Source organism: Coenobita brevimanus, chromosome 105, assembly GCF_032717465.1.
Source record: "Coenobita brevimanus isolate Jiangsu-jjx chromosome 105, ASM3271746v2, whole genome shotgun sequence".
NCBI classification, from domain to species: domain Eukaryota; kingdom Metazoa; phylum Arthropoda; class Malacostraca; order Decapoda; family Coenobitidae; genus Coenobita; species Coenobita brevimanus.
In genome coordinates, this window is record NC_137058.1 from 28,188,875 (window position 1) to 28,207,853 (window position 18,979).

General features: G+C 41.9%; 1 non-coding gene across 1 annotated transcript; it reads right to left on the reverse strand.

Moving 5' to 3' along the window:
- Positions 1-12,768: 12,768 nt before the first annotated feature.
- Positions 12,769-12,887, reverse strand: LOC145416357 (5S ribosomal RNA). Its single transcript, XR_013900249.1, has one exon. It is a non-coding gene; the product is annotated as a 5S ribosomal RNA (ribosomal RNA).
- Between the last annotated feature and the right edge of the window lie 6,092 nt (positions 12,888-18,979).

Genomic DNA, 18,979 nt, shown 5'->3' on the forward strand with positions numbered 1-18,979 from the left:
ACTATAGAATATGTATACGAATAATACAGTCCAGCGTCTGCGTTGCCATGGAGACCATTTGTTTCCCCGTCCATCGGACCGACCTCGCATCCACCCTCTGGCCTCGGTGGCCGACATAAAAATGACGATATTTACACTGTTTTATCGTTTAGGACTGTTTCTTTGGTGCAGACGGGTGGGTGTACCGATATTACAATATCCACATCATTCTTTTCCTGTCTGCATAGCTGAACAACAGTATTTAAAGATAAAATGATGTGTATACCAATGTTACCAACCATAAAAGTATTCTTGTCTATGACTTAGGTTCGAGATTAAACGGATATTATAAAGACTGCTAGTTTCTCTTACATATTTCGTCCGTGCTGTCTTAGCGGTCATAATTTAAAACCATTCTTGAGATATTTGTGTCTTTCTGTTAATAGAATTTATGACATGCAGCTTCCGGGGACACCCTGTGATCTGGCAACTCTATGGGATGATGCGAGGGTGCGATGGCTGTGGGACCGTATTCCTTGATGATCTTAACCATTTCTTACCATAAATATTCCTTTACAGAAATAAATCGGTATCAGAAATTGGTTTGTATGGACGTATTTCCAGCTAAATATTCACCCTGGTTTGGTAGTGAAGTGTCTGGGAGATACACGGGTGAAAAGAAGAGGTTCCTGTACACAGGTAAAGGTCGAGAAATTTTATGAATATTACGTCATATTTTATCAGAACTTAATCAGTCACGTCACCTAATGTGGTCCTAATGTGCACTTGATGTCTGGCTTAATTTCACTACATAACTACACCAAAATTGGCACTTTTCTTAGTCACATAAGTTGATAATAATAATACAAAATGAATCAACGGCGCTAAGGTAAAATTATTTTAATTCTGACGTCATTTTTAGGGTGCTGTTGGTGAGACTGAAAAGTTCAAACACTAAGAAGAGAAACTCTCGCAAAGTTTAATGGCTGTCTCTTGTATCATTATTAGGTCATTCTGGAGGCTGGTATTCCGCCTGAAGATGGTATAAACTGGGCTCTTTGCGTATACAAGGAACATGACATAATTATCTCTTAAATGAAAGAAATCGCAAATATATCACTCCTGTAATTTCTGTGTTGCGTTGGTCTCCCTGGCCCAACATGGATGCCAAAGACTGCCAATTCTAGCTTCCTAATATCAGCACCAAGATCCAGAACAGGGGTTGTTTTTTAACGCTCCTTGAGGTATTTGTCGCTGATAATACATGGTAATTAACCGTACTGATGTACTCTTGTGGCTGTGTTAGTGAAAATAAAGTCATATGAGAGTGTAGTTGAAACAAGGAGGTTATCTGACCTCGTTGAATTGAATCAATGAATCAGCTCGACCAAAGACATTTTTTAGTTCAACCAACACCTTGAGGCCTCACAATACTACACAGTTCCCAGATCTTAGAGTGCTAGGGATTTACGAAATTATATTTTATTTTAATATGAGTAGTCATAAAATTATGGGCAACTGCAAAAAAATAAACGTTATTACAAATATCAAACCATCATGAACATTAAGCTGACTAAAAACAAGAAACCTTAGTAAGTTTGCCATGAGTTAAGACTGAATCAGCAGGATAATGGTCTTATTATACTTGAGAACACTGTGTAGCATATTATTTTGCTTTAAATAATCTTTATCCGCAACGTCTGCACCAAATAAGTGGTGTAAGTATCGTACTATCCATACACCCACCCTCCTGTCCCAAAGAAACAGTCGAAAAAGATAAAGTAACGGAAATATCGTCATTTTTATGTTGGCCACCGAGGAGAGAGGATGACTGGGTGTCGCTTCTGTTGGCGGGAAAACGAGTGGTTTCCATGGCAATGCAGACTCAACTCGCACATCAAAACTATTTGCTATTTTAGGAGTGTGTAGATAGGGGTAGGTGTGGATGAGAGTTGATGGGTGTATCAGTGTGGGTGGGATTAGATTGGTGTGAGTGGGTGTAGGAGTGCTGGGATGGGCGTTGATGGATGTGGGTGATTGTGGGTATGTGTGAGTGGTTATTGGCGGACGTGGGTGGATGCAGACTGGTGTGAATTGGTGTTGGTAGGTGTAAATGTGTGCAGCTGGGTACAGTTGCATGACGTGCGTAGGAAGTGTAGACAGATGAAGGTAGGTGTAGGTGAGTATGAGGGGTGTAGGTCTGTGTGGGAGGGCATAGGTGGATATAGGTTGGTGTGGGTAGTTATAGGTTGTTGGTGGGTATGGGTGAGGAATGTTGGGTATGGCTGGGTGTAGTTGAGAGTGGGTGTGTAGGCGTGGGGTCTTTGGGAGGAGAAGGATAGGGAGCCCAAGAACACGGTGTAAATGACAAACTGACTAGGAGTGTGCTAAAGCGAGGTGGCTGGGAAAAAATGAAAAGAAGAGCAAGAACGGAAAGGAGAAATAAGATGGAGGTGGTGAGCCGTGGGAAGCAGGGTCGTTACTGAGTAGGGACAAAAGCTTCTGAAAGTCCTTTAGCCGAGGCCACTGCTGACAGTATGCAGCGTCAGACCAGTGGCGTACCAGGTCGTCACAGTTCGGGGGGCCAAGGTGGGGCCATGTCCTAGTCCGGGGGGCAAGGTGGGGCCAAGTCCTAATCTGGGGGGCAAGGTGGGGCCATGTCCTAGTCTAGAGGGCAAGGTGGGGCCAAGTCCTAACTGGGGGGGGGGGCAAGGTGGGACCATCACCTACATCCAACCACATCGACATAACAGCCATCCACACCCACTTACTGTACAGTACATGTATCCTCACCCATCCAAGAGCAACCTCAGTCACCCACAATTGCCCATACCCACTCAGTCCCACCAACACCAAAACATAGTTACGTACACTTAACAGATACTACCTACACGCACCTAAACCCACCCACAATTACCTACACCCATTTACTGCATAACCACTCACATTAAACCTCACCAACCTACACCCACCCACTCTTACCTACACCACCCAACACCAACATCAAAAATCCCTACAGCTATATACTCCCACCTATACCCACTTACACCCACCCTCTTCCCTCGCACCTTCCTTAGCAATATATTTCTCATATTTCTGCTTAGTATTTCCTTCTATGAAAATATAATTTTGATAACGGAATCATACATATCGACATCATACAATCAGATGCTGAAGTGTGATGTGTAGAACAAATCACTATAGAATATGTATACGAATAATACAGTCCAGCGTCTGCGTTGCCATAGAAACAGTTTGCTTCCCCGTCCATCGGACCGACCTCGCATCCACCCTCTGGTCTCGGTGGCCGACATAAAAATGACGATATTTCCACTATTTTATCGTTCAGGACTGTTTCTTTCGTGTAGACGGGTGGATGCACCAATATTACAATATCCACATCATTCTTTTCCTGTCTGCATAGCTGAACAACAGTATTTAAAGCTAAAATGATGTGCTTACCAATGTTACCAACAATAAAACTACCCGTATCCTCTGATTGCTTTTTGAGATTAAAGGGATATTATAAAGATTGCTAGTTTCTCTTACGTATTTCGTCCGTGCTGTCTTAGCGGTCATAATTTAAAACGATTCTTGAGATATTTGTGTCTTGCTGTTAACAGAACTTATGACATGCAACTTCCAGAGGCACCCTGTGATCTGGCAACTCTATGGGATGATGCGAGGGTGCGATGGCTGTGGGACCGTATTCGATAATGATCTTAACCATTTCTTACGATAAATATTCCTTTACAGAAGTAAATCGGTATCAGAAATTGGTTTGTATGGACGTATTTCCAGCTAAATATTCACCCTGGTTTGGTAGTGAAGTGTCTGGGAGATACACGGGTGAAAAGAAGAGGTTCCTGTACACAGGTAAAGGTCGAGAAATTTTATGAATATTACGTCATATTTTATCAGAACTTAATCAGTCACGTCACCTAATGTGGTCCTAATGTGCACTTGATGTCTGCCTTAATTTCACTACATAACTACACCAAAATTGGCACTTTTCTTAGTTACATAAGTTGATAATAATAATACAAAATGAATCAACGGCGCTAAGGTAAAATTATTTTAATTCTGACGTCATTTTTAGGGTGCTGTTGGTGAGACTGAAAAGTTCAAAGACTAAGAAGAGAAACCCTTGCAAAGTTTAATGGCTGTCTCTTGTATCATTATTAGGTCATTCTGGAGGCTGGTATTCCGCCTGAAGATGGTATAGACTGGGCTCTTTGCGTATACAAGGAATATGACAAAATTATCTCTTAAATGAAAGAAATCGCAAATATATCACTCTTGTAATTTCTGTGTTGCGTTTGTCTCCCTGGCCCAACATGGATGCCAAAGACTGCCAATTCTAGCTTCATAATTTCAGCAGCAAGATCCAGAACAGGGGTTGTTTTTTAACGCTCCTTGAGGTATTTGTCGCTGATAATATATGGTAATTAACCGTACTGATGTGCTGTTGTGGCTGTGTTAGTGAAAATAAAGTCATATGAGAGTGTTGTTGAAACAAGGAGGTTATCTGACCTCGCTGAAGTGAATCAATGAATCAGCTCGACCAAAGACATTTTTTAGTTCAACCAACACCTTGAGGCCTCACAATACTACACAATTCCCAGATCTCAGAGTGCTAGGGATTTACGAAATTATATTTTATTGTAATATGAGTAGTCATAATATTATGGGCAACTGCAAAAAAATAAACGTTATTACAAATATCAAACCATCATGAACTCTAAGTTGACTAAAAACAAGAAACCTTAGTAAGTTTGCCATGAGTTAAGATTGAATCGGCAGGATAATGGTCTTATTATACTTGAGAACACTGTGTAGCATATTATTTTGCTTTAAATAATCTTTATCCGCAATGCCTGCACTAAATAAGTGGTGTAAGTATTGCACCAACGATATACCCACCCTCCTGCCCCAAAGAAACCGTCAAAAAAGATAAAATAATGGAATTATCGTCATATTTATGGTGGCCATCGAGGAGAGAGGACGACAGGGAAATCGCTCCTTTTGGCGGGAAAACGAGTGGTTTCCATGGCAACGCAGACTGAACTCGCACATTAAAAATATTTGCTGTTTTGGGAGTGTGTGCTTGATTTACGACATACGTTGCATAGTGGTAAAGACAGTAACATAATAATTCAATGTTTTACGCATTACTTTGACTATATAAAGCCTTCAATATCCCTTGAAACCAGAAACTTAAGTTGCTTTCATTTGCTTTTAAGACCGACGGGATGACAGCCTTCCTGTTATGTTGGCACCACTGTAAAACCAATATTTTTGCCGTTAATACACTTTTTTAGGTATAAACGACGTACATAAATGATGTCAGTGTTGTAATGACCCTGTTCCCACTCCCCTGTACCAAACACACATGGAAGTTACATTTGTGTAAATATCGTCATTTTTGTGGGCCACTGAGGAGACCGGATAAGGGAGACGTTGCTCTCTTTCTCTCTCTGAGGTTCCTAAATGGGAGGGGGGGGGGAAATCTGGATATTCCATGGGGTGATTAATTATATAAGGCCAAAATGACCAAAGTATCCTTTCTGATGTGCTGTTCGTTGTATATATGATATATTTACTGACCAAATGCTTTGGATTTTAATCTGGGCTTATTAGGAATATTGATTTTCTTTGAGATCTCAGATAATACATTATACATACTCATCCATCTATCTATCTATTACCAGACGCCTAAATCCCGTACGGGGTGGTCACAAACAAATCGCCTCCACGTCGCCCTGTCCCCCGCCATTTCACTGCCCTGCTCCCAACTCACACTCCCCTCTCTCATACACCTCTCCACCCCATCCCTCCATCTCATCCTCGGCCTCCCCCCCCTCCACCTCACTCACATACATAAAAATACAACATGTACAATATTCCTGAACCTTTATTAAAATATCTATAACACCGCTAGATTCCTTGCCGTTACCCTATACAAAGAACCGCTAAATGGAGCCAGAGAACTTAAATGAATTACTGAAAATAGTTTCCACGGAAATGTTGCCCCCGACCCCCGAAGAATTGATGACATGGACGGTCCTGTTGGCGGGAAAGCCTGTGATCTCCATGGCAAGGCAGACTCACGGTGGTATTATCTCCATGGCAAGGCAGACTCACGGTGGTATTATCTCCATGGCAACGCAGACTGACGGTGGTATTATCTCCATGGCAAGGCAGACTCACGGTGGTATTATCTCCATGGCAACGCAGACTCACGGTGGTATTATCTCCATGGCAAGGCAGACTCACGGTGGTATTATCTCCATGGCAACGCAGACTCACGGTGGTATTATCTCCATGGCAACGCAGACTCACGGTGGTATTATCTCCATGGCAACGCAGACTCACGGTGGTGTTATCTCCATGGCAACGCAGACTCACGGTGGTGTTATCTCCATGGCAACGCAGACTCACGGTGGTGTTATCTCCATGCCAACGCAGACTCACGGTGGTGTTATCTCCATGCCAACGCAGACTCACGGTGGTATTATCTCCATGGCAACGCAGACTCACGGTGGTATTATCTCCATGCCAACGCACTCTCACGGTGGTGTTATCTCCATGGCAACGCTGACTCACGGTGGTATTATCTCCATGCCACCGCAGACTCACGGTCGTATATCTCCAAGCCAGCGCAGACTCATAGTTGTATCTCCATGCCAACGCAGACTCACGGTGGCTTTATTTCGTAACACCTCTACCCTGGCAACTTATTCTGCACTCCACACCTCAGTACCTTTATGCATGTTACTGATGTAAAATATATTTATATTAAAACCATATAATTACTAAACACGACAATGTTAAGGTGTTATAGGCAGAATAAATCGCTAAAGGATGGGCACTACGACGCCTACTATGCCACCTTAGCTACTTACTCATCATATTACACCTGGATGATTGTGTGTGTGTGTGTGTGTGTGTGTGTGTGTGTGTGTGTGTGTGTGTGTGTGTGTGAACATACGAAATCTGAAAGTGAATGTGGGAAAGAGTAAAAATGGTGGTGTTTGAGAAGAATGACGTGATGAAGTGTTTGTGATGCTGCAGGATTAGGAAATGCATTATATGTGTGCCATTAATACACTGCTAACTCACCCGGAGGCCCTTGTGTGTGTTGCGGAGACGGCTCAGGCTGCTGGTGTGGGTGTAGGAATGGCAGTGAGCGTGCTGAAATGAGAGGCAGAGGAAATACGCAAGTATACCTATTAATTAAACATGGAGGTAATCATCACACGCGTGTATACTGGCACTTATTAATTCAATACCCTCACAGGACACACACACACACGCGCACACACACACACACACACACACAAAGTAAAACAATACCAGCTCCCGCGTGCGTATAATGAAAGGATTAGTAAAGAGTGTGGCGCAGGGGTTAATGTTATTAGAAAAAATATTAAGAAAGATTCTAAAGTCATGTTTTGGCCATGTTGAGTGACTAGGGAGTTAGAAACAGACTAGGAGTGTGTGTATGCCAGTGAGTAGATTGCGGGGAGAGGAGGGAGACCGAGAGCAAGGTAATATGCAAGTCAGTGATGTGTCGTGGCAAGGCTATTACTGAGTACGGTAGTGAAAGATAAACTCGTAGGTCCATTTTTTCGAGGATACTCCTTACAGGATGCGGTGTCAGGCAGTAGCTATGGAAAGAGTAGGACTATAGCTAAGATTTTTAAAAAATGGAATGACCAAACTTACCTATGGGATGAGGCATATAGAACTCTTTCGGGGAATCCGAGGATATTTTCCCGGGAGGTGAGGCCAGGCATATTTTAGAGGTGCCTATAAAGTGCCACCATGGCCACCTCTCTTGCTTCATCACTGAGAAAAAGTGACACAGTCTTGCCCTCATTAAGAATGTTACTTTGCATTTATCTACATTAAAATGCATTTAGTTGTCCTTTGACCACTGGCACCAAGACACTGTAGGCTATAGCCTATCAAGGTCCTTCGGTAGGCCCATACAGTCGCCTGTTGAGGCGATCCTCCTTTAATTTGTGTTAGACTGCGTGTGAGTTCTTGATCTGGATCAGTTATAGCCTATTTTTTAATTTAAAAAAAAATCGGGAATCCCATGTGCAGTGTGTAGTTTCCACGTTATGTCCACAGACTTCCCATTGACTCAATGTACCGGTCTATAATGTCATGCCGTAGCTATCAGTTTATTTGATTACTTTCTCTTTCAGGGTACTCAAACGGGTAGCTATAGACAAAGTATTATAGAATGTGACTTTTCCTTTCCAGTATTTCCTATGAAATTTCCATGACAGTTTTTCCATGCTGCATGGTGGTTTTTCTCACTTTTTCCTGGAGGGTTTGGTGGTGGGGGGAGCCTTCTCGCTTTACTATCTTTATCCTTCAGCATTTAGAGTCAGATCTTGTAGTCATAGTCTTCTTTGTAACAAGCAGCCTCGCAAAGACCATAAGGTCTGTTGCTGTTTGCTTTCCTATGTAATCCTATGTAAAAATATTACTTTTGCAGCTATATGCTGCATTAGATTATTCGTATGCTGCCACTTGCCACTCTAGACGTACTCTATCAAAAACTTTGCTCAAACAGAGGTAACTACTACTGTATGCTTTACTGTTGCCTACTGCCTTATACATTTCACACCTAAAGAACGACATATGAGCAAGCGCAAATGATTAAGAGTGAATGCTCTGTGAATGTGTATGTCGACGTTTATAGTAAACTTCCAACAACAGGATCTTACCAGTGGATCAGCAGATATCCTTATGTACTTGTCTAAATTATAATTAATTTGTGCTCTGCATCCGTTCACATTTTCTGAACGACAACATATACTCATAGATATAAATATACCACCATTAAGTCACTCATTCGTGCTCACTTCCAAGATGTTCAATATCTTGTCCCTATATCCGGGTTAGTATACGCTTTTGATAATTCTTAAAAAAGGAGGGTATTTTTGGTTGATTTTTCTATAGGTTGTTATTCTGAATACATTTATGTTTGTGGCAAAATGATATAAGTGTTCTGTGTGAAAAAGAAAAATCTTCATATGCTTTACCCAAATCAAAGATAGAGATCGTCTCATCGGACAGAAAGGCGCAACGAGTTGGTGGGTAAGCATATAAATACGACAGGTTTTCTTTTCTTTTTTTGTTTTGGTTACCAACCCACTCAGATTATATATATATATGAAGTAGTGTAGTGCCTATGAATCAATATAAATGACTTCTATGGCCTTTCCTTCGCAAATTAATATAAGATTACAACTTTGGGGACTTGGGGGGGGGGGGGGGAAGCCTCCGGACAGGTGTCATGTTTCTACAGAAAACGATGCCAAAATCGAACGAATACAAAACTGTCTGGAAAAACGAACGTGGCGAATGAGTGAACCATACAGTTACCTGAATTTTTAAACTGCACAAACCTTGAAAGCATATGCTCATGGTTGAAGATCGAGTTTACGGTTTGTTGAACACCCAATTTTCTTTCTCCTGCATGTCTTCCTCTTTTATCTTGTATTGGCTGAAGCTCACTCTAGTGAAGAAAGAATGCATGGCATTAAATTATCTCTCGTTACTTTTTTTTTTAAAGTAGTTAGGATCGAGGAATACGTCAAGATGGTATGAACATAAAAATAAAATGCACGTTACAAACTTCAGTAGGTTTTAGCAGGCACGAATTTGAGGAGGGGGGGCGTGGGGGGTGTGCGACCCCTATTTTCGACAGACCGTCACCAGTGATATGTTTCGTTTCGTTTATAAAGCCTCCAGCATGCTTGCATGCGTCGACCTCAGTCACCTAATGGCTACTCTCCACGCTGCTCGATCTCAGGCAGCCTCCCTGTTCGGTCCCTTATCCCTGAGGTAGCACTCTGACCTCGTCCCAGGTCATTTTGGTCTGCCTTTTGCAACCTCACCCCCAACATTCACACTTCTGTTTCTACTCCACCTGTTATCCCCCATCCGCTCCACCCAAACCATCACAATCTACCCCTCCTCATCAGAATACCAATGCACTCGAGTCCCATGCTGCATAAAGACTGCTTAGAACAAAAGTAGAGCCCACTCAATGCCAGCAGAGGTAAAAGCTCTCTAAACTTCTTCCAACTACTCATCATCTTTGCTACTATGCTACCTCCATCCCCACCTCCAGCTCAGGTCCCCCAAGTAACAAAACTCCTCCACACACTCAAGAGACTTTCTAGCAAGGTTAATCTTCTCACACCTCTCGCCTGAGCTCTCCTTTACCTACTACACTCCAAATCAGCATTATTTTACAGCCTACCTCTAATACCACTATGTTTCACATGCTCCCATGTGTCGTAATCACTGCACAAATTGGAGTAATAGTACTCCTTCTATGACAGAATGCTATCTGTCCTAAATATCATCACTTTTGTCCACATTTACTTTCAAACCCTTCTACCCCATTCTGTCTCTCTGTCTAAATTTTTCCTCCATTACCCTCACATTCTCAATGATCTACAATAAGTCATCAGCATACCTGTTGCTGATCACTTCTTCCACTACGCTGTATATTCTTTCCCTTGCTTTCTAGATCCTGCCTCACCCTAGCTTAAGGTGGGAAAGAGGCAAGATGCTGCTGATTTAACTGTATGGTGCCCTTAATGATTTTAAGACATGGCTTTAGATGTGGTCACATCTCTGGGAGCAGCTTGGCGAGTCAGTCACACCCTTTGAATTGTCACATGCATGGTGCTTCACTAGAACGATGCTCCATATTGTGCTTCACTTCAGCTCTGGAAAGGTTTTCACATACAAAATGTTGCACTGCTTGCAAAGCCCTGTATGGTACCTCATTTCTGCAAAGTTCTATGATTCTGTCTAGTACCTGTACATCTGTACTTGTTCAGATTGTTTTTGATGCTTCACTCAAATTTTATTCTGATTTTTTATATGAAATTTATTTTATTGATTTTTCTTTTTAATGATATGGCACTATCATTCCTGATGGTCTGAATAACGTAGATTAGGGAAAAATATAACAATCAGTACCAGTATTGTATCAGAATCCACTGAAGGAACACAGCCTAAGTTGTATTACAAAATTTTAAATGACTGCTGATTAAATACAGTACATTAAAATTGTGGAAATTGACTGGTAAAAGTGCCTCTTGGCAAATCTTAGAGCCATTGCTAAAGCATCCTACCTGGCTGGTTGCTAGCTATATATTGTAATGACAATTTTAAGTAAGTTTAGATTATTGGGACAGTATTGACAGCCTTATTATTTTTTTCATTTGTCCCCCAAGTAGCACTGATAATGTATGGATGAGACATCAAAGCCTCAAATTATTTTTTTCTGGTTTTGTTGAACTTCAAGGTTAGTGCAGGTATACATCTCCAAACCACTTTATCATACTTTTGTGTGTTCCCCTCACATTCTTCTCCATCCATCTTGGCATCCATTTTCCTGCTTTTCTCCTTGTACGCCATTAGTTGCTCCTTATCCTCAAATATTTTAACATTTTTACTGACCATGTGCTGCTGGGAAGCACTGGTTCACTGCATGGAATGGCCCTGTAGGGGCAGTTGCTTGCCTGTAGTTGATGGGTGTGTGTGGCCAAACAGACTAAGGTCATGCAATAGATTTTTGCTTTTTCTAATATTCTTCATCCTGTACTACCACTTTCTGCTTAAGCAGCACTGTGCTAAAGAGTTCGCAAAACACTGAATCACATCAACCTGAAGATGTAATCTTCTTTTTAATATTGCTACAGCCAGATTTATATCAAGCTTGGAAACCTTTTATACTGGAGAAATGTGATACAGCTGGCCTGCATTAACCCATGCACTGTTTGAGGTCTTTTCTGAGATGTACATTATTGATGAGCAGCTGCAAGAACAAAATATATAAGACATATTTAGGGTGAATGGGTTAAGGAATGTATCCCCATATTTTAGCCCATCCCTCCTAATTGGACATCTTGGCTGCCAAGACTAACAAATATTAAAATTCAGTAGTTGTTATATACCCCTCATTCCACTTCCTTTCCTTTCATTTTTTTTTTCACTGGTTACAACATTTACAGTGTTGTACAGCAACCTGCACCTTGAGGAGGAGCTTGTGGAATTTCCTGGAGAGTCAGACAAACAAATGAGGAAGTGAAGGAACACTGTGTTGCTGATTTGGATATGAGTGAAAACACTGAGATACATCGAGATGGTTTTGCCAAGTGGAGGGGATGGAGAATCAGAGATTGACTGGGACTGTGTATGTGAGTGAGATGGAGGGGGAGAGGGGAGGAGGAGGGGGAAACTGAGGATAAGCTGCAAGGATGAAATGGAGTCATATATGAGAGAAGGGGGTATGAGTTGGAGGGCAGGCAAATGGCAGAGGACATGGAGACAAGGAGGCAATTTGTTTTTGGCTACCCCTCATGGGATTAACCCTTGCCCAGCTGCAGACCTCATATGAAGCACAACAAAGGCCTGCATGGACCAAGCTGCATGCCTTTGATGGAGTTCATTTTATACTGGATATAAAACAATGACTCAGGGGAATTATAACTCCTTGTAAAGAATCAGTGTGGCAAGGGTTAAAGTGTCTGGCTCTAGATAGAAACTTAGACAGATCTTTGTATACTTGGCCATCGTGTTCTTGAAACCACAGTTCCTTCACTTATGCCATTCACCAGTGCCAGTTTATTCATCCATTCATTGCCAGACGCCATGTATCCCAGACGGGGTGGCCAAGGGCTTACAGTTAACTGTTTTACAGGGAGGGGCACTAATCCTCCACCAACCCCACTTGACACGTAGGGATGCCAACAGCATCTGGTGTTCCCAGGCGGTCACCCATCCAAGTACTAACCAGACCCAACGTTGCTTAACTTCGCTGATCACATGGGAAGCGGTGTACTCAACGTGGCATGGCCGTTGGCACCCTGAACAATTTACTCACTGGCCACCTGTTTCAACAGCATCCTTCAGTACTATACAGTACTGTATATTAACTTTTCCTCTCCTCCACACCAGGCCACTCTGCTGAAACAACTAGATTATATCAAGCCAGCTCATCAGGGACCTCCACCATTCTAGGCCTGTCCACTGGAAGTATTAGATCATTAGCATACTGTACTGGAGTTCTTAAGGTAAGTCAGCTCGGAACTCAACAATGAAGTCTTGCGATACCAAAATGTTAATAAACGTACAGTATATCTTTGGTCTTAAGGGGTATACTGTCGAATTGTTACTTTGTATGATACAGTACTCAACCACAGTGCATTTCTTGAGCCAACATACACTGCCATCACTATCCAAACCATCCACTCTTCAGTGAGCTTCTTTCTAATGGACCACAGCACTAGATCCTTTGGCATCTTATTAGATAATTTCTTCTAGTCTAAAAAAGGATTTTGTTTCTTTTCATGTTAGGCATTTTCCATCAGTTCTTGTTCTATATTAATTGCTTCAGCCATGTGGACCTAAAACCACTCTGTACTTCCTGTACCAGTACAGTACTATGCTGTCTATTAACTCCTCATTTCATGAAGGACTACTGCTTCCAGTGGTCCAGAAATTTCAGTTAAAAACTTATTTATCCTCCATATAAGTGATACTGTGGTTGACAGATTGACTCTCTCTCTCAGAGGTGTTTGTAAAGTGCATCTGTAGAGAAAAATACCAGAAATACACCACTGTACATGTACAGTACACAGTATGTGCAGATTGCTGCTGCTGCTTGTTGTTGAGTAACCCCAGTCTGTCTGGTAAAGCAGATCCAATAACTACAGGCAGGCAACTGTCCCTGCAAGGCTGTCCTGTGCAGTGAACTAATATTTGCTTGTAGCAGACAGTGCCTCACCCCAGTGAGGTGTGGGGATGAGTGTGGAGGTTTGGTTCCTGGATGGACACTGCATTTGTCTCTACCCAGTTTACAAGGGCTCCACATCACCCTTTTATTTGGTTATATTATTACTGCCCAGCATTGCAAATGGTTTCCTGGCTTATAAGAAACTGTTAGGCTTTTCACTCAATGCAAAGCCACCCAAAATGGAAAGAGGAGTAATAAAAAGCGACAGAAAGTATGGTAGAAGTAGGAAGAGAGAAGAGCAGACACAGAAGAAGAATGATAAAGTTGAAGGAAGGAGTAGGCAGAACTACATCATGAGTGGGTGATGGTTGCCATCGCTTAACAGCATGTGAACATGGTTAGACCTGTGAGGTGAAGAGAGTATTCCGGGAGCTTGAATGATGTGTGAACAAGTGTCTGGCCCATATCACTGGACATGCTGTTGGTAAGTTTTCCTTTTCTTTATTTTTCCTTGCTTTCTGGATCCTAACTCATTGCATCCTGAAGTGGGAAAGTGTGATGACAGGTACGAAAGTTGTAGAGCCATTTAAACTGTACAGACTGTCTGAAGGGTTTCCCAACCTGCACTTCATAGTGATGTTACCAGTAGGGATCTAGAACTTCACTACAATGGCATCTTCATAAAAATCTTGCCATCACCTGATCATGTTAATCAGTTTGAGAGATTTTTGTACATGGAGGGGCTGGTTACAGCCTTCAGCAACTGCTTTACTAGTACAGTGAATAAAAATCACCTGGAGGTAACAAGCATAAAAAAAATATCACTGGACTGAAGGGTTAAACTGGGTTGAGAAAGATAGTTGTGCATGCCCTTTCAGGCTAAATGTCCAGCAATCAGGCTGAGGGGATTCCCCTGGATGATGCACAATCTGAAAGCTTTCACTATGGAGAAATTTTTGCTGTTCTCTGCAATTTACAGGCAATTTTTTCATGACTTTCCTAACTTACACTAGATCTGGTGCCAGTGAAGGATGCCTTCCCATGGTGGCACTGATATGGCCTGGCAGCTCCCCTGCATGGTTATATAAATGTCCCTCATCTCTTTCTGTATCCTCTGCAAGGAGGATGGTAGACTTTAGGGGCAGGACACCTACCCTCCACTGTCTGCCAGGTAGTAATGGGCATATCAGTACCAAAACAGCAATACTTCCGATACTGTACTGTTTATCTGCAAGTATTGATACTGATGGCAACATATCGATTAGTAAGAGTACTAAAAATATACTTTCAAATTAACTGAAAACATATTTGCCAAAATACTATTTCACTGGGAAGTGATGATATATCAGTGCACGGAATGGCAGTTTTGGTGCTCACATTTCCATAAAATAGTGACCATGTAATTATTTTAATCCAAACTGAGCCTGTTGCAAGTACTGCAATTTTATAAAATTTTCAGGTACATCAGACTGAAAAGGTATTGATTATGCTACCTAGGTATCAGTATTGGTAACTGATATCACCAATACTGGCCAACAAAGTAATTGGTATCTTATACAAATTTAATCACTAATATCGCTCATCACTACTGGCAGGTTCACATTCTGAAGAGCCTGTGGATACAACAACAAGAGTTCCTGGATAATCTCATGAAAACTGTAATGCCATATACAGTATACTGTGCTGCTGCTTGATATACAAAAATAAGTAAATTCATTCATTCATTCATTCATCATCCAATCCTATGCTGCCCCATAAGAAGCACAGGAGCCTGGGGCTAGGCAAGTTGGTCCTGACATTTAAGATGTGAGTGACCAGCCTCACTAATCCCTGAGTGGCATTACGTGAGCAATAAACCCCAATCACCCCTTGGATATAAACCTTCACTGGCTCAATCCAACTGGAGCACCGTCTTTATCCACTAAACCACCAGGCGCCAAAATTTGGTTATATGGTCACCACCCAGCATAGTAAATGGTCTCCTGGTGTACAGGAAACCATCTGACTTGTCACTCAGCGTAGAGTCACCCACAGGCAGAAGGAAGAGGAAAGAATGAAGGAAAGAAAGACAGAGGAGGGAGTGTAAAGTCACCTGTAGGCAGAAGGATGGGGAAAGAATGAAGAAAAGAAAGACAGAAGAGAAAGGAGGGAAAGAAGGATATAATAAAAAATAAAAACAGCCATTCTTTTACTGGGTGTACAGTAAGGAACACTGATGAGGCCATGATACCTCTGGTGATATCTTACTTTTGGCCATGATTTATAGACCTTATCATAATTATAGTCTTGACTTTCCATATTTGGTTAAACAGACTTTTGCTGAAACATTTTTTTTTTTTTAAATGAAAGTCGATGTGAAATCAAAGTAAGTCAAGAAATTTTTATTACGCTTCTCAAGAAACCTGCTTCTTTTTCTTTAATAGCTTGTTTTGTGGTTGTTGCAAGTGGCCTACATACCAGCCTCTTTTGGTGCCTTCAACCTCCATACAAAGAAAAATAATGTTTCTGGTATTGGATACTTGTTTTTTTACATGGTGACATACAGTAAATTGGTGCAGACCTTGAAGATGGGTATATGAGGTTTTTGTGTGGAAGCACTATCCATACCAGTATAGTACTGCTTACTACATAATTACTCTGAACTAGTATACAGCATTATACTTAGTATTGTTACTGGGATATTCACTTATCCTGTGGTTACTCACACTTAATATCAGCTTGACCTGTCCTATTATCATGATGGCCACAATGGGGGAAAATTAAGCTCAGTACCCCCTGAGTATTGTATTTTGTCTGCATGGTGCCATGATTATGGTAATATCATGAGTGTATTATTGACGTGAAGTATAATGGTTTTTGAATCTCCCAAAGGTAGGGGAGCTGGCCTATGGTTGTCTCAGTATCATGACTGTTGCCTATACAGTAAGTATGTTAATATCATCTTTCAATTGTTAATGTGAATGTTAAAAATTAGTTTTTGGCCTCTTAAGTGAACAGAATGAGTGAATAATAAAAGATGGATTTGGATATAGGGTCATTAGGCCATTCTGTTTTAAAGTTTTTTAAATATTTGTTCTCTTTGCACAAATTATGGAATGAGGCAGGCTTTGAATTTTTATTGTATTCTTGTTATTTTCTAGGATTTTTCTAGCTGCAGTTAATATTGGGAACTTAAGTAAACCATTATACCTGGGTGTCCTGTGTAACTGCTGTGTAGTTTTTCCAAAACATACTGGGAGAAATAGCACCCTTGCCTTCCTGTGTTGCCACAGCCACATAATTTTGCTTGTGAATTCTTGACCTTCACTAATGTTTATAGTTGTGATTACACCATTTTACAGTACAGTGTATCTTGAAAGGAAGACAAGGAGCCCACATGTTGTGGCACTATGCACCCTGGGTGGATTGAAGCACCTGTGATATCCACCCAGGAACAAAACTTTCTCCTATTTCCTTGCACTTTGCTATGTGGATGGATCCTGGTCTGACCCTATTAAGGTGCTGTCTACCATAAAGGGGTGTCAGTTCCCTACATGGTGTAATGGTGCATGTATTGTACTGTACCTGTAGGATGACCCCAACGAATCAGTTGGTTGCCTGTGGTCAGTAGGTTTACTCAGCTAGAAAGGCTGGGATAAAGCAACAACAGCAACAGTATCTCAGTAATTATGTGTCACTTCTCTGATTTCGATACATTATAGTGCAACCCAACACTGAGAGACAAGCCAAATTGTTTTCCATAGGCCAGAAAACTTACTACATCGGGTGGTAACCATAGAACTAAATGGATGCCTGGTGGTCTATTGGGTAAAGCTGCTTCAACTGGGTGTCGTTCATAGGTGATTACATTGGAGGGGTGGATGAGATTGTAGTCGTAGTAGTAGTAGCGGTAGTAGATGATGTTGTTGTTGTTGTTGTTGTAGCCTCAGGTTCATCTGAATGTTAACCCAGGGGACTGCAGTTTGAAGTTAAGCAATCCCTCTTCTGCTTTCCAGCATCCTTCTTTTGGGGGATAGGGAGGGAGTTGAGGAAGTTTATATAAGTGCTCAGTGATGCTGCCTGGTTATATCTGAGCCACCACATGAAGGGGCCCCTCCCTAACAGTGTAAACTAGGTAATTACACTACTTCTTATGGCCAGTTGTAAGTGTTAAGGTTGGTCAGTTATGAGGGTTTTAATTATAATTCAGAGTTGCTGGGATGTACCTACATTCTCTTCTACTTATCCATACAGTAACAAAGCTTATATTCACCCACAGGACAGCTGTCAGGGTTAAGTTGGCAGGGAATATCAGACAGCCAGCGCAGACAGACTATAGTAGACTATAGTACTCAGGGAACAGCAGAGAGGCTGTGAAAGAAGTGTTACAGCAATTTAAGTACAGAAGACTGACCATGATACCAAGCAAGCAACAGGATCAAGAGAGCCATAAGAAAACCATGGCAGAGAGGTTACAGTATCCAGGAAACAGTACAAATACTTCAGGAGTGTTACATCATTCAGAGTACAGAAGTCAGACCACAACAGACAGGCAACAGGATCTAGACAGCAGTAGAAAAACTATGGCAAGAAGGTTGTCCTTTCCTGGAGAGAGCAAAAATTATATGGAAAATAAAATACAGGGAAAAGGACATGACAAACAGGTTTCAGTTGCTGATGTACAGCAGAAAGTACGTAGGAGATGGGGTAAAAGAGGCAATTTACAGAAGAAAGAACAGGGTAGACTGGTCACAGAAGGCACAGCACAGCAGAAAGGAAACATAGTGTGTACAGTGAACCAGACTGGAAAGGCCAGGCAGGCTAGGCATAGGCATGACACAGAGGCAAAAAGTAGGCATGACACACAGGTTAGGGATAGGGGCAGGATGCAGGGTAATTATAGGCAAGAACAGGTAGGACATAAAGGCTGTACAGAGAGGAATCAAACACAGTTGGTGGAGTTTACACCAGGAAGAAGAGAGTGTGGTAAGGAGGGAAAAGGTAGGGCACAGTTCTGTGGGAAGAGAATAGGCAAGATACTATATGGCAGGGGGAGTATAGGCAAGGCACAGCATTGCAGGGAAGGCAATGATATGCCCCATGACAGCATGCAGAGCACTGACATGGCGTATCATAGCAGGCAGGGCACTGACAAGGCCCCCTGCAGCAGACAGGGCACTGACAAGGCCCCCTGCAGCAGACAGGGCACTGACAAGGCCCCCTGCAGCAGACAGGGCATTG